Source organism: Dermacentor silvarum, chromosome 10 (genome assembly GCF_013339745.2).
Source record: "Dermacentor silvarum isolate Dsil-2018 chromosome 10, BIME_Dsil_1.4, whole genome shotgun sequence".
Lineage (NCBI taxonomy): Eukaryota > Metazoa > Arthropoda > Arachnida > Ixodida > Ixodidae > Dermacentor > Dermacentor silvarum.
Genome location: NC_051163.1, coordinates 26,366,754 through 26,379,455, shown reverse-complemented (window position 1 = coordinate 26,379,455; position 12,702 = coordinate 26,366,754).

The window sequence follows — 12,702 nt, the reverse complement described above, 5'->3', positions numbered from 1 at the left end:
CACAAATTGCTATAGAGGAAACGCTGGCGCTTGCATCTCTAGAAGCTTGCACACATAGTGGCTGAGCCAGCATGGGAGCAATGCTTAGCATACGTGGATTTGTCTAAACTTTCTTCCTATGGCTTCGAACGGCTTTGTTCACGTTGCGAGCTGTTCATTTTCAACAAAATATTGCGTTCCAAGCGGCACAATGCGTAGTGACAGGGCATATATACCGAAATTCATTGGGTTTCTGCGTTTAGAAAAATGACATTGCGTTAAAATTTGGGCCATATATGAATCAAATTATATAGTTTGTATATAAACTATATAAAAAATTTAAGGGGCACTTACATATCTCTGCGTGGATGAATGCGATAGCATCGCGACCGCCGAAGGTCGAGGTTTCGGCTCCCACCAATAGTCGTGGCTTCGATTGCCGTAATGAACTCTACCTTAATTAAATCCGCCTTAATTAACTTTGCCTCCACTGGCGCCATCAACTCCCTCTATTGGTTCACTTTGACCTTCTAGATTTTTTGGACCATCTGTGGTCACGCGAACACCGACTACGCCGGGAACGTATGAAGCTATAGGCGTGAAAATCCGAGATATACATGCTTGTACTAACCATCATTCACCTGCTAGCTAAAACATTTCCGCGCCAGAGTTCTCCCTAGTGATTTTAATAGGAAAACTCTACGCCGCCGACACGGCGCCGACAATGGCGCTGTGTATACGATTATATTTGGCAATGTTTGTTGAACTGCGGGGCAGTGTTAATTTAAAGTGCCATGATGTCGGGTTGCCTATATCGATTGGCAAAACCATCACTGCTATGCAGTGCAGTGCGAGTGGATCAAGCAGTTTCAGTTTGGCACAACATTTTTCATTCTGCCAACACGTGATTTAGCAGCGCTGGCTAACAGTACCATGGTTGTCAAGAATGGACAACGTAATCTTCCAGCGCCATGTAGGTTACGTGATGATAAGTGATGAGGCGCTAACCGTCCACAGTACCTTTATCTGTAGGTAGGTACAACTTTATTCGACAACAGGTGTCGTTCAAGGGGAGAGGTAGTCTGTCATAGGGAGCCTACATGCAACGCCGTTTTGCATGTAGGCACCCTAGTCTGTCAGCTCGTGCCTGCCAGCCACCTCCCTGGCTCTGTCCACGGCCCGGAGCCGGGACCAGACTTTATCCGTAATCGAAGCCGTGTTATTCAGGCCACTATACTGCTCATTTCTTGCTAACTGCGACACTGTTGTCCTAAAAGAAAACGCTTAACCTTGCACTCGGTCACGCAACACTTGAAACAGCGAAGCTGGGCGATCGCAGCCCAGTATTTTCCGCAAGTGCGCGCAAACTTTTAATCTTATTACTCATGATGATGATGATTTCTGTTCGCGCGTCTCGGACTTACGGCCGTCAGTGCGCGTTGCATAGCGCAGCTTGCAACACCGACACCGCGTTCCACCGCGTTGCAATGGCGACAACGCGTTCCAGGAGAGCCACTGCGTGAAAGCGTCTCTCTCTCTCTCGCTCTCATTTTCTTAATCTCTTTCCCAAGCATAGCGCGCAAAACCTCTTCTTCACCTCGCAGAGCGCGAGCGTGCGAACGCGCCAGCTGCGGACGAAGACGACGACGCTCGAACGCAATCATATGGTTCGCATAAATGCATGTTATGTACGTGTGGCTTGTATGGCCTAGTGCCGGGCTTCGACACAATCCCGGCACTAGGCAATACAGCCACACGTACATAACATGCATTTATGCGCGAAAAAAAAAAAGGCTGTATGGTCTGGTTATCGGAGTGGTTAACACGCTCGCCTTTAGACCGTGGAAACGCGGGTTTGCCTCCCGCCTCGGCAAGGAAGTTTATTTTTCTTGATATAGTTTCTTGTTACGAACCACAAATTATGGCTGGCTTAAACAGCTTCGCTGCGAAAATTTGTTCACACCTTGTCATTTGAAGGCGATAATCCTAGAAAACGTTTTTCTTTCTCCGATAAGCCAAAGATACAAAGCTCACACATATCTCCGTCATTTTGTCGATTTCATACGCTCAAATTATCCCCGTGTTATTCCGCCTTGAGCCCTACTTAGAATGGTCGTGTTTTCGAAGACTGGGACGCGGCCTCAATTATGGAAGCCCTATGAAAAATAGTGTTATCTTTTAGTTGCCTAATGCTTCGTTTGAATGCTTGCCTTTTACCCCTCCTGGTATTGTGTTGGGTTTATGTTTCGATAAATCCATTAGTTCTCCAAGACATTGTTGGAATTGCTGTTCACTTTCAAGGAGTCCGCTTTTCAATGCAGCTGCTCAATGCAGCCAGCGATTGTTCAGAGTTTAAATCTTTGATGCTCGATACCGTTCACTGTTAGCTTTTGGGGCGCACAAAATGTGTCTGTAGAAGAGAGTTTTACGGCACAGATCTGAAATGCCGTGTGGCAGCGGTTCCCGCGCTGCGGTGGCGAAGGCCCGTGCTGCCTGCAGTCATCGGTAACTAACGCCAGCCATAAACATAGCCAGCAATGAAGCCTGTGTGGGAGCTAAGAAGTGACCGCATATGACGGAAAATACAGCGAATTAAAAGGAGGGCGTCGGTGAGAATGCACATAGAGGGTGCCGGCGTCAGCGATGTGCCATCATTACCAGCCAGCAACGCAACCTCACCAGACCATCGGTATGCGCAGTAGGACGCCGGCGTTTATAGAGCCGGCGCAGCGTGCAGGAAAATACCTCTATAGAAGTTCTAAGCTCAGATAAGCTGAGCCATTGAAAATGCTCGGGTGTAACGAAGAAATTGTGCTGTATGCAGTGAAGTGGTGTCAAACACTTGCATAAGTTTCAGGCAGTGGCACTCCCTTAAAAATCTTTAAGGGAGTGCCAGCCTGTCCCTTCGCCTAGCCTGTCCCTTCGTGAGTCGGTGGCCGCGCAGGTGCTTGCCGCCGTGTCGCGTTAACCGGATGATTCTTTTTTGTTTTTTCTTTTTTTTCTTTTTTTTTACGGCAGGACCGGCGGCAGTTCGACCGCTGCTGCGCGCTCGGCTGCGCCAGTGTACACTTGGAAAGCCGGTGAGCACTGAACCATGGGAGCGGAGCGTAGTAGTTTGAACCAGAACACTATGAAACATCATTTGCACTTAATTGTCATGGAGGAAACTTGGCCTTCGAACCTCAAAGTGATTCGGCGGAGCTCTAGAATGGCAGCAAAGGAAGCCGGCAGATCTCACGCCCTGTGGGAATCGATGTTATGCGAAGCATGTGCGCGCGGAGCATACCAAGTTAACGAAATGACCACTGAGAGCACCAAGACGTAGGGCGGCTCTTCCATGATCTACACGACACGCATATCATGACCTACCATTTATGTCCGAACCCATTCAGGTGGCTTTTGAGTGTTAATCTCGTTTCGCTGAGTCATTGTCATTTTTGCTGAGTCCTGCTCATGAATATGACTTCTACCAGCATCCTTTAGTGTTTCCTTCACTTAGTACCCACGTTAGAACCCATTTCAGTGGCTTTTGAGTGTGAACAATTTTTCGCTGAGTAACTCTCATTTTTGCTGAGTCATGCTCATGACTATGACTTATACCAGCATCCTTTAGTGTTTCCTTTACTTATTACCCACGTCCGAACCCGTTTCAGTGGTCTTCGAGTGTTAATCTTTTTGGCTGGGTCATTTTCATGACCTACATAACACGCATGTTATCACATTTATGTCATGAATTATCACTTGTGTTCTTCATACACTCCTGTCATACTATACCAACCTTGGTACCTACCAAGTTAACTTAACGACCATGAGAGCACCAAGACGTAGGCGGCTGTATCATGACCTACATGACGCACATGTCATGACATTCATGTCATGACATATCATTTATGTTCGTCATATAATCTTGTCATAGTATGCCAATTTTGGTACCTACCAAGTTAACGAAATGACCATGATAGCACAAAGACGTAGGCGGCTAGATAGCTAGATAGATATATAGATAGACAGATAGATAGATAGATAGATAGATAGATAGATAGATAGATAGATAGATAGATAGATAGATAGATAGATAGATAGATAGATAGATAGATACTTTTCCGAAGGTGCATGGACTTTAGAATTATTACCTCGACTACCCATGCGTTTCTTGCGGAAGAAAGCAGGGGGCACTACGGTGCTTGCGGATAAAGGGAACATTAAAGTAAAAGGAACACACTGTGAACGTAGTTGTCAGTAACATTTCAGACAAATTATGTTGTTTTTACTTACAAGTGAATTATTGCACAAATCCTCAAAGGCCACCTTGCGCAACCTGGGTGGCTGTTAAGTATGGGTTGCAAGTATGATAAGCGCCCAGTCCACTTACGAATCTACTTAAATATAAAAGGCCGTCTTATAGTCCGACGTAGCATTGATGCGCGCTCGGCACGGCGACGCCACGCCAGCGAAAGCGCAGCTCTCTATTCACCACGACATCGAAATATAGGTGGCAGCACCTCGCCGCTTAGTGTGGATAGGCAGTCGACGGCGCGCACTGAAATGAACGGGTCAGGCGTTCAACTGGCCCGATTTTGGGGTAATGAAACGCGCCGCTTAAGGCCCGTTTATAGTAAGGCTCCTGTTTATAGGCCGACGTTATCGGTGCGTGGGCGAGCGTCGCTTGCGCCCAGTCACGCTACGCCGGCTAAGCTGCCCCAGCCGAAAGCCGTCGGCTGCTATCTTCAGAGCATGCGCGTCGCTTTGAACGGCTGTCTGTGACCGGCGGCGAAGCGGCGTGAGCGCCTTTCTTTCTTCGCGCGCAATGCATTGTGGGTTGACGGTGCCATCGCCTCCTACGCGCGAATGGGTTAAAAAGCCACGGCTCCTTTTTTCTCTTTTTTTTTCTTTATTACCGGCTTGGCAAAAGAAGGTACATTGTAAATAGTTACATGAGCATAAAACCACTAGTCAGTGTCTGACCAGTGTGCTGTGATAAAATGGATTTAGGGTTGTCAGTTTGTCCAAAACACGTAACCAATCGGGTGGATCATTGTGTGCACAGAAAAATTCTCGTATATATAACACACTTTCAATAACGTACCGTTGAGCAGGGGTCACAACAATATGCTCATGCTTAACATCCATACGCGTCCTTCACACGCTATGCATGCACAGAAGCGTTAACAGATTGGCGCATGGCAGAAAACGTATCCCAAGTTGACTTATCGGCAAATTCATTTTAACACTGCGTTTTAGAACATCCCACAAAAACACGGTGCATGACGGCCCACAAAGATATTCCCGATCGTCTCCCGTTTTTTCCTTATCAAGCAGTTCACGGACCAAGGTACAAATATTCCTTTACTTTGCAGCCCCGGCTTCACTGGTTCTGCGTCCCCTGTGAGTAATCTACCTAGATAAACGTATTCCTTTACAGACTTTAAAGGCTGACTGACGATCCTGAATTCCTGTTCCCTTGCCAGGCAACTGAACATTATCTTTGTCTTCTGCATGTTAATCTCCAACCACACTCTTGCACTCTCTCGGTTAAGGTTCTCAATCAGGTCTTGTAATTCATCCCCATTGTTGCTGAACAGGGACAATGTCATCAGGAAACTGAAGATTGCTGAGATATTCGCCGTTGATCTTCACTCCTAAGCCTTCCCAGTCTAAGACCTTGAATACTTCTAAGCATGCAGTGAATAGCATTGGAGAGATTGTGTCTCCTTGCCTGACCACTTTCTTGATTAGGTAACTTTCAACTTTTCTTGTGGAGAACCAATTTAGCGGTGGAATCTTTGTAGAGATTTCCCAAGATATTCACGTATGCCTCCTGAATTCCTTGATTTCACAATGCCTCTATGACTACTGGTATCTCTGCGGAATCAAATGCATTTTCATTATCTATGAAAGCCATATAGAGAGGTTTATTGTACTGCGCAGATTTCTCGATTACGTGATTGAGGACACGGATGTGATCCATTGTAGAATATCCCTTTCTGGAGCCAGCCTTTGCCCTTGATTGATTGAAGTCAAGTGTTGTCCTGATTCTATTGGCAATCATATTGGTGAATATTTTTACAGTACTGAAAGCACGCTGATGGGCCTATAATTTTTCAATTATCTAACGTCTCCCTTCTTATGTATTAGTATAACGTTGGCATTCTTCCAGCTCTCTGATGCAGTTGAAATCGTGAAGCATTGCGTAAAAGGGCCGCAAGCTTTTCAAGCACTATGTCTCCTCCATCCTTGATTTAACCGACTGAATAAATTAAACCACGCTTATTCCACATTAGAATGCGCCAAGGGCGCTGCGGTGGTAAGGGGGGGTATTATTGCAAAGGGAGAGGGTGAGGCTGCCTCCGTTTTATTAACGAACGTCCTGGAATTAGCTAAGTGGGGGCCGCATGACTCTTGTTATTCCATCTTCTCCAGCAACCTTTCGCCTGGTCATGTCTCGCAAGGTCCTTCTAACTTCAATCGCTAGTTATAGAAGGAGCCTCTGTATTCTGTTCATCACTACTTTGAATGAAGGTAGCGTGGCTACTCTGGGTACTGTAAAGGTCGGTATAGAATTCTTCCGCTGCTTTTACTATATATCACCAAAATTGCTGATGATATTACCGGCTTATTTTTCAGTGCATACATCTTGCCCTGTCTTATGCCAAGTTTTCTTCTCACTGATTAAATGTAGCGTGTTTATTTTACGTCTTTCTCAATCTTTCCTAAGTTATAATTTCGAATATCCCTTACTTTCTTCTTGTTGATCAGTTTAGACAGTTCAGCGAATTCTATCTGATCTCATGAGTTTGAGGCTTTCATGCTTTGTCGTTTCTTTGAACATGGGTTAACTCAATGTTTCACTTGGGCATTGTCAATTTTGGGGTGTGGGCCAGGTGGGTTTTCGATGAGGGATGTACAACTCAATTTCCGAATTGGGAAAGTTGATTTTGGGGGTGGGTCAAGTCAAGTTTTGGAGTGGGCCAGGTCGGTGCTGTAGGTGGGTCACCTCAATTTTCGAATTGGGCAAAGTCAATTTTGTGGGTGGGCTAAGTCAATTTTGGGAATGTGCTAGGGCGGTTTTGAAGGTGGGTCAACTAAATTTTCGAATTGGGCAAAGTCAATTTCTCGGCTGTGGGACACGGCGGCCGTCCGACGCAGTGACCTGTTCACCATGGGATTTCGTTGTGCGACACGCAGCAGGGTCAGCGACGGGAACGGGACATCATTATGGGTCGTCTGTAGGGACAGCAGACAGGCATCTCTGGAGAAACGTGCTGACCGTAAGTTGCCCCCTCTTTCTTGGCCCGTTTTCTGGTGCTGTTTTCGTTCTTAATTTCTTTAGAGCTGCTACCCTGACAAAGACAAGTCCATTTGTCAAAATGTTGGCTGCAGTGATGTTCCTTATTCGACAATTGTTATTCACATGTTACCATAGGTCTCCTTTAGCTCGCTAAGGACTACCAGCATGCCTTGCGGCAGTGGTGCTGTTGTAAAACTTCGTGAAATCGGTCTACTGAGGCAGACCTAGAAGCCCGTCACAACGCATACAAGGAACATGCTGTGTCTCAACAGGTAACGTGCTGTGTGCCATCCATCCCACTTTGCAGTGTGTGGTCCAGTTGGAGCTTACACGATCAAACGTGTGCCAGAGGGAAGGGGGGGGGGGGTAGAGATAGCGGGTCTCCTCTTCTAGCCCGGCCGTGGCTGCGCATGGCTCTTTGCGCAGCCATGCACAAACAAAGTGAGAACAGGGGCGGTATTTTGTAGCGATGCCTTTAATGTAATAATGCCTTTTCGCGCTTATCGCGCTTTGTCAGTGGTCGGAGCGACGGTCCGCTCGTATTATCAACGGGATCAGCCAGCCGTGAGCGGTGGATGATAAGACTAGAGTAGAATAAGTCATAATGCCTTGCTACGAAATCACGGCCCAGGACATCGCGACGTTTTTACGCTCGCTCGGTCGTCCGCTTTGCTGCTACATCGGCCCTCACAACAAGTAGCAGCATACGAGGATGGCCGAGCGAGTCGGAGCGGGTGTCAAACCGTCGCAATGTCCTGCTGCGCACGTGACCACATACTGTGTCATGACGTCCCAACATGGTATCCTCCTGGAAAACGAAACGGAAAGTGGCCGTAGAAAACTATTTTATGAAAATATAAATTACGGTGCTCTCAGGCTTATGACTATTTCTTTTTCTATGGTTTAGAGGTGCAGGACCTTCATTTAACGCTAGAAAAATGAGTACCCGAAGATACCACGCCAGTATCGCTTTGATAAGCTGCCTTAGTAAATAAAAATAAAAAGCACGGGAACTGTTGTTGTGTTTTGCAAAGTGCTCATATCTTGCAAAATAAAAAATAAACAGAAGACGGAAAAGAAAAGCAATTTTCCATGCAGTCCCAGCGAGATGTTTAAAAAAGTGACATTTTGTCAGCTTTTCCCGCAAGGAGTCGCTTTGAGCTGCCTCTACATTTGGAGCATTCATGCGATAGCTGTAGAGATTAAAGCCACAGCAACAAGCAAGTCTACCGCATGCTCCCAAGAAAACATGGCATTAGAAGGCAAAGCGATAATGTGACGAAGCGAGAGGAAGTGATGTCGGCAGATTCTTTTTATAAGGGCTGCCGGTGTCGTCGTCCTTCTGAAACATCTTCTGACCTTTTGTTTATATTTTTGTTCTGGAACTTGCTTCTTTCGGGTTGGCGAAACGAATGTTGGAAACTGCTGCTGTGCCCGCCACCGTGAGGTAAAAGAAAACTTAAACAGTAGAGAAAAGAAAACTTGGGTAAAGGAATAAACAATGCGCGTGGTGCGTCTCTGTTTGAAATGCCCTTCTCGAGTAAGAAGCCTCGTAATCCCCTTAAGCTTCGCCGTGACAGGCGGACCCAAGTCGGCGTGAAGTGGCCACGTCTCGTGAAGCTGACGCTGGCCGGAGGAGAACGTGTCCAAAAAAGCCAGTTCTATTCCAGCTTCTACTCCGCAAATGTCTCGAAAAAGTTTCGTCTTCTTTTTTTTTAAGGGAGGGGTGGGACAGCCACCACTTTGTGTTCTTGTTTTTAGTTAGTATAGTCTTTATTTTCATTTTATTTTATTTTCATCTTTTTGGCTCAGTAAGTCTCGCTGTAGCCGGAAAGCAGAAATGAAGGTTCTCCGTGACAAGAGAACCATGGTTTGTCGTTTTTGGTCTTCGTCTCAGGCAACTACACAGTTGCGGCAATCTAGTGTCTTATTCCTGACCTGTCTCCCTTTCTTTTTGTTTTGTTTTTATTCCTACTGCCAGCTTACCTGGTCAGTCAGCAATCTAATGTCGCGATATGTCAGCAAAAATAAAATAATATGGAGCAGCTATCTCAATTTCCATGTTTAAACTACTAAAAAGAAAAAAGAAAGCAGCAGCAAATTGCATGACATGTCGCAGGTAAAGTATCCAGTCGGAGATCGAAACTGGAAGCATTAGACAAGGTGCAGTGTGATTAGCTATATCGCAAAGCTTACTCGAAGAGAGTGCAGATAATGAACAGAAAAGGTAGCTTAGAATATAAGGACAGCCAGCGCAGCAAGAATAAGGAAAGAACAGAATGGAAAACGGCATGACAATTCGAAGGTAAGGTAACACTACATAGGTAAGAACAATTAAAACAAGGTGGGATTATCCAAGATCGATTGTCTCCCTGATAAGCTCAACTTGATTAAACTATTAATGACCTTTTCGTCTGGAAACACGAATAAATGTCGCCGCTCAAAAAGAGTATGTATATTTAAAACGAAAAGTTAACAAAGCAAAAAAAGCATGCCAGTTCATACACGTGCATCTACACGTGACATAACAGACTACGCAAGTTGGCAAATATGTCCTGGATAAGACAGGGAGTAACAGTCATGGCGCCCGTGTTAATGAGACATATATCAGCGCTCTTACGCGCGTGACACGCAAAGTCTGTCTGCAAGGCTGTCGGGAGAAGATTAGTAGCCGGCAAATGCATACATCAGGACAAATTCAAGCGCGAACAAGAAAAAAAAATTGACAGGCTCAACAGCAGTTGACATCTTTGTAATACGAAGCGCTTATGATTTGTCGAGAACGGCTGTATGAATAAAGCAGTTATGCAGCAAATGGTTATGCAAAAATTATAGGCTTTAGTGTTTACATTTAATTTAAGTAAGACAGAATGTTTTTAATGGCAAAGATATAGGATTGAAGCAAACTAAAACCCAGTGACATGCACCGAGCGGCCACTGGGGCGCATACCCATTGCACATATACCTAATCACCTCAGTGGCACATAATTTTAGACTGCACTATCTCCAGGATCGGTCCACAAAAGCGGCCAGATAGGCTTTCCCGCCGAAAACTCACTGGGCTCAGACAACAATGATTCAAAAACATGCAGAATCCACGCACCGGGGCAGTCTGTTTAAGGGAACCAGCGGCGAGCCGGCATAACGAAACGGCGCATCTTGACAACAGACGCGCAGCAAACGTCGGCGACAAACGCCCATCGCAACCCATGCGGCGGAGACACGCCACACACTATCGTCACTGACCACAGCACCTGAACTTTCAGATGGCACGAAAGCTCTCGCACGAGAGCACGTGCGTCCAGTGGAAAGCGCGGCAAATGCAATGCGCTTTTGCGTGCACGTGCGCACGCCTCAATTGTATATCAATGGGCGCCACTTAGCGTTGGTATACGAGAGGAGTGCTCGTGAGATTGCAGCTTAATGGTGAGAGCATGGGGCTGTTACACTGGGAAACCAATGTTCGGTCTCACCATCGGCCACACAATTCTTTTAGCCTTTGTACCTGCAGCGTTCGTCGCCGTGCGCCACCCACAATTCGGCTTCACGAGAGTACGTTCCCTCAGCGGAGAAAGTGCGACCACGGAAACGAGCAATACAGCCGAAGTAAATTATTATTCGCTTTAAAACGGAAAAGGCAGTACAAAGAAATCAAACTGGTTTATGAAAGAAATTATTACCTCGAAGGCTAATACTTGTCGCAGCGAGAATATTTAGGTATTGATTGTTTCGTTGACGTTATTACGCACATCTGTAGCGGTAATACCTAGGGGTGCTGCAAATATTGACTTTTGAGACCGAATCGAATACGAATCGAACAGTGTCATAGGCGAATCGAATCGAATGGAATATCGAGTAGTTTGCAAATAATAAATAGCCGCCATCTAAATAATATAGAACGATGTTCACATCCTACTATTCTTAAAGTTAGCAAGCTTCTGTCATTACATAGTTTGTTATGAAGCGTTGTCTATTAAAAGCACAAATGGAGAATTAGGAGGAAACAAGCCGTTTCTTCGCATGCACAGGGCTCTTCAGAGAGTGCGAATGATCGCTGTGCAGCCTGTAAAGTATGGCTACCTAAGTGATCGTAGCCTGCTCCACTACGCAATTTCTCATGATTTATTTCTATACTGTGCCCGCGGGGGTGAAAACTTACCGTACTTATGCGCTCAATTTTATGCTTATTTGGGTGCAGTTGACGCTTTGAATATTCGAGAAGTATTCGAAAGGTATTCGCATTTACGAATAGTCACTATTCGCTTCGAAGGCCGAATCGAATAGGACAATATTCGATTCCCTATTCGCAAGTTTCGTATATTCGCACACCCCTAGTAATACAAATGGCTATATATGTATACGCCGACACGCTATGTGTGTGTTGTCCTGCTATGTGTTGAACTATTCGGGAAGACAGCATCAGCCATAGTCAACGAAATCGGGGAGGGTATCGAATGTAAAGCTTCAATTTCACGCTAATCGGAACGCTGGTTCTGTGTAGATACGAGAGAGTGGTATATGTGCACTCGCTTCATAGCAGGTCTCTAAGCATGGTGTGGACTCAAATGCAGAATGCTAAGCTAGAATTGACCCACCGTTACAGAGGCGTGGCGAAGCAGTAAACCCAATAACGCAGCCACTAAAACTTTGTGAATTTATGTGCCGCATTGCGTGAGTGTACATAACACTTCTTTTTCACTCTGAAGCCTAATTGACAGTTTTATTAAGTCTTGTTTACAAGCTAAGCTTCAGGCTATACTTGAGAAACCAAATAACACAGCTTCTAAAACCGTCTGAATTTATGCAGTTATATTACGTGAATCAACACTATAGCACTATATATATATTTTTTATTCTGACGCCTAAGCGACGGTTTTATTAAGTCCTTGCTTACAAGCTAAGCTTACGGCTACACCTGCCGATATGAAAATATAGAAACCACATGGGTGTCGCCTTTGTTCTCATTTCATACACAGCGGCAACCATTTGCAACGATAAGAGATTGAAATTTTGTGAATGTAAGAAATCACCGCGTTTACTATTTTTCACTAACCTTCGAGCCTCTGCAACAGCGCATATATTTCCTGCCCTTTCAATTGTTTATTTGCTTCTTCTTTCCACATTTCCCTTTAAACCCCTGCCTCCCGTGTGGGGCATCAAACCATGTGCGGGTCTGGTTAACTTCCCTAAGTTTTCGTTTCTTTCTTCTCTTTCTTCTTTTTTTTTTCATGAGGCAGCACACCGACAGCAAAGGAAATTACGAAATAAGCCTAACTCTGTTTGGAACAGGTCACGAAATCTAAGGCCATTTATTCTGTTTCATTGAGCAATGACTCGAACAGCCAATCCTCGATGTAGTAAGTCCATTTTTCAAACGACACACGAACATTTTTTTCTTCTCCAATGGAAGTTGGGTTCCGAGAAAAGATATACTT